The sequence below is a fragment of the Bidens hawaiensis genome, unplaced genomic scaffold, assembly GCF_021521415.1.
Source record: "Bidens hawaiensis isolate Kalapana, Puna unplaced genomic scaffold, B.hawaiensis_p1.1 tig00071943_1, whole genome shotgun sequence".
Lineage (NCBI taxonomy): Eukaryota > Viridiplantae > Streptophyta > Magnoliopsida > Asterales > Asteraceae > Bidens > Bidens hawaiensis.
Genome location: NW_027502589.1, coordinates 11,671 through 15,439, shown reverse-complemented (window position 1 = coordinate 15,439; position 3,769 = coordinate 11,671).

Here is a 3,769-nt window from a genome sequence, read left to right as displayed (position 1 = left end):
TCTCCACCATAATTGCTATTAGTAAAAGCATAAAGATCAAATTCTGATTGTTTGGGATACCAAAGACCTAACTTCGTTGTCCCTTCAGATATCTAAAAATACGTTTAACAGCAATTAAATGAGAGAGTTTAGGATTAGCCTGGAAGCGAGCACATTGGCAGACAACGAACATTATGTCGGGACGACTGGCTGTGAGGTACATCAGAGACCCGATCATCGATCGATAGTATGTCTGATCTATGGGACTCCCTTCAGGATCAGATGACAAAAGCGGTCTTTCAGCCATTGGAGTATTAACACTCTTGGAATCTTGAAGCTCAAACTTAGCCAGCATATCTTCAACGTACTTTCCTTGATGTAACAGAATTCTCGTTGGACTTTGCCGAACCGGTAACCCCAGAAATGTTATTTCACCCAACGAGCTCATCTCAAATCTTTTCTTCATAACGCCTTCAAATTCTTTGCACAAGTCAGCACTGGTGGAACCGAAGATGATTTCATCAACATAAATCTGGACCAGAATCAAATCCTTTCCAACATTTTTCCGGAACAAAGTTTGATCAATCGTTCCCCGCTTGTAGCCGTGGTCAAGTAGGTGTGCGGTCAGTGTAGCATACCACGACCGTGGAGCCTGATGTAACCCGTACAGAGCCTTGTCTAACTTGTAAACATGATTTGGCTTCTTAGAGTCAACGAAACCCGGTGGCTGATCGACATAAATTTCTTCTTTGACCTCACCATACAAAAAAGTTGTTTTAACATCCATCTGATAAACTGTGAAACCCGTGTATGATGCATATGCCAGAAAAATTCTAATTGTCTTAAGTCTAGCTACTGGAGGATAGACTTCTGTGTAATCTAACCCTTCAACCTAGCGAAACCCGCGAACTACTAGTCGTGCCTTATTACGAACAATAACCTCGGTGTCATCTTGTTTGTTCCTAAAAACCCATCTTGTATCAAGAGCTTTCTTTCATTCCGGCAATTTAACCAATCTCCATACCTTTAACTTCTAAAACTGATTCAGTTCTTCATGCATAGCATCAACCCAACTAGGTTATTGAAGAGCCATTTCAACATTCTTTGGTTCGATTTGAGATATGAAGCAAGAGAACATGCAACTGTTTATGTGTCCGGTCTGACTTCTGGTGGACACACCCGCTTCAATGGGTCCTATGACGTTCTCAATCGGATGATTCTTTTGAATTCTTGAAGGAATTAAATGATCAGAAACATCACTGTTAGGTTGAAGATTTGTTACATTCTCCCCGGAGTCAGTAAGAGGGTTTTTCCATCCAGACGTTGCTGTACTGTGAGAGTATGAGGTGCCGGCAACGTATTCATCTGGAATGGCGTCGGGAAACAATGTGCTCCGGAATATCTGACGAACGGAACTCTCCTCCTCAACGTTTGCAGTATTCTCAGACGAGATTGGTTGTGAATGATCGGTCTCTGAAGATTGGATAGGCTGATTATCGTTTGTGGTTGGAGCACTGGTAATCTCAATAACCTCATCATCCAGTGAAGGAGAAATATGAGACAGTGATTGAGAACTATATTGAGTAATCTCCACTGTGGAACCACCTTGAGAGTCTGTAATGATGACTGGAAACACATTAAAAGGCTTGAAGAATTCATTGTAGTCGAATAGCCAATCAGGACCAACACGGGCATCAGTCTCATTTTCTTCTAACCAACGAACTTCATAGGACTCTATAATCTGTTTGGTGGACTTGTTGTAAACCCTATAGGATGTATTACCGGCATATCCAACGAAATAACACTCATCTGCTGCGGCCCCAAACTTTGGAGTGGTTTCTGGATTTAGCAACGTGCACGGACACCCGAAAGCTCTGAAATGAGCGACAGTGGGTTGATGACCATAAACAATCTCATACGGAGTCTTCATCTTTGACTTGTTGAATATCACCCGGTTCTGAACATAACAGGCCGTATTAATGGCTTCAGCCCAGAAAAACAGTGGCAACTTAGAGTCACATAACATCGTTCTTGCTGCTTCGATTAGAGTTCTGTTTCTTCTTTCAGCGACACCATTTTGTTGAGGCGTCCGCGGAGCACTGTACTGACGAAGCACCCCCTTTTCTGAGCAGAAATGATTCAGAACTGCATTCTTGAATTCCGTTCCATTGTCACACCTGATTCCTTTCAGCTTTAGGTTCAGTTGATTTTCCATTAATACCACAAACTTCTTGATCAGATCTGCAGTTTCGCTCTTATTTGACAGGAAAAACACCCATGTAAAACGTGAGTAGTCATCAGTAATAACTAGACAATAAGAACTACGAGACAAGCTTAACACATGAACTGGCCCAAAGAGGTCCATATGAAGTAACTGAAAGACTGACGAGATGGTATTAATTAACTTATGCTTATGAGATTTTCGATGATGTTTTCCCAAAGCGCAAGCCACACATTTTTCAACAGTCACAAAATCTTTGATAGGTAAACCACGCACTAAATTGTTTTTAGCAAGCTGATTTAGATTTTTAATATTAGCATGACCAAGCCTACGATGCCAAAGCATCGCATTATGTTCCGACACTTTTGAAAACAAGCATGTAATTTCGTCGGGAACATTTTGGTTCATGTCGATCACATAAGCATTATCTTTTCGTTGTGATCGAACAAGAATCCATTCTTCTGGTATGATTATACTCGGTTTTAGAATTAAGCACTCGTTTTTAGTAAAATTAGTTGAAAAATCTTTGTCACAAATTTGCGACACACTTAAAAGACTGTGCTTCAATTCTAGAACAAAATTAACATTCTCAAACTTCAACACACCGTTACTTACAGTACCCTTTTGAGTAATTTTTCCTTTCTCTCCTCCCGCAAAGGACACATACCCACCATTAAATGTTTGAATGTCGTGTAGCTGGGTGATGTCTCCTGTCATGTGCCTGGAACAGCCACTATCAACATACCAAGGTCTGATGATATTCCTCCATAGCTGTCCCTGCACAAAACGCGGGATTAGTTAGTTTTTGGTACACAGTCCATACTTACACTAGGTGACCCTGACTCATCAATTTTTGTCACAGACTGCCATGTCATATCCTTTTGATCATCAAAAATAGAATGATTAGATGCTTTCGCCGGAGATTTAGGCAACCATTTATATCTGGAAGATTTGGAATTATAAGTACGAATGGTTGTCATGATCTCCGGTGCCTTAGACGTAGAATTATTAGATGAAACCATTTTCTTCTCCTGTTTAGGTCTAGTGTTAGTGTTTATATGTGATTTTGAACTTGAAACACCTTTACTAACCCTTTTTTTGATCATGTCGGGTTTGGTCTGATGAGGACTAAACCTGCCAGATTTGTTTCGATTCCAATCATCGTCAAAAGAACTAGCCGAATAATGTCTAAACCCTTGCCTATATGCATTATGGGGCACATATGGCATATTTCTTTGATAAAATCCGTAGTATGGAATGTACGGACGATGTGGACAATTTCTGGCAATATGACCAGGAGTGCCACAGTTAAAACATGTCTGACGTTTTATGAAAAATTCACTCTGGGCAGCTCCTTGTCTGGACTGGTTGTGTGGACCAGTCTGTTTAGATTTGCGAGAATTTACATTTTCCTTTTTAAACTTATCACCTTGTTTGTCATTAGAGCATCCCTCCTTGACAAACTTAGGTGCAACATATTTTTCCGAATTTTTTGAAATTTTGTTTTTATTAGAAATCACATTATTAGAACTTAAGGTTTCAACCGAATCAATCACACAAGCATCCTTG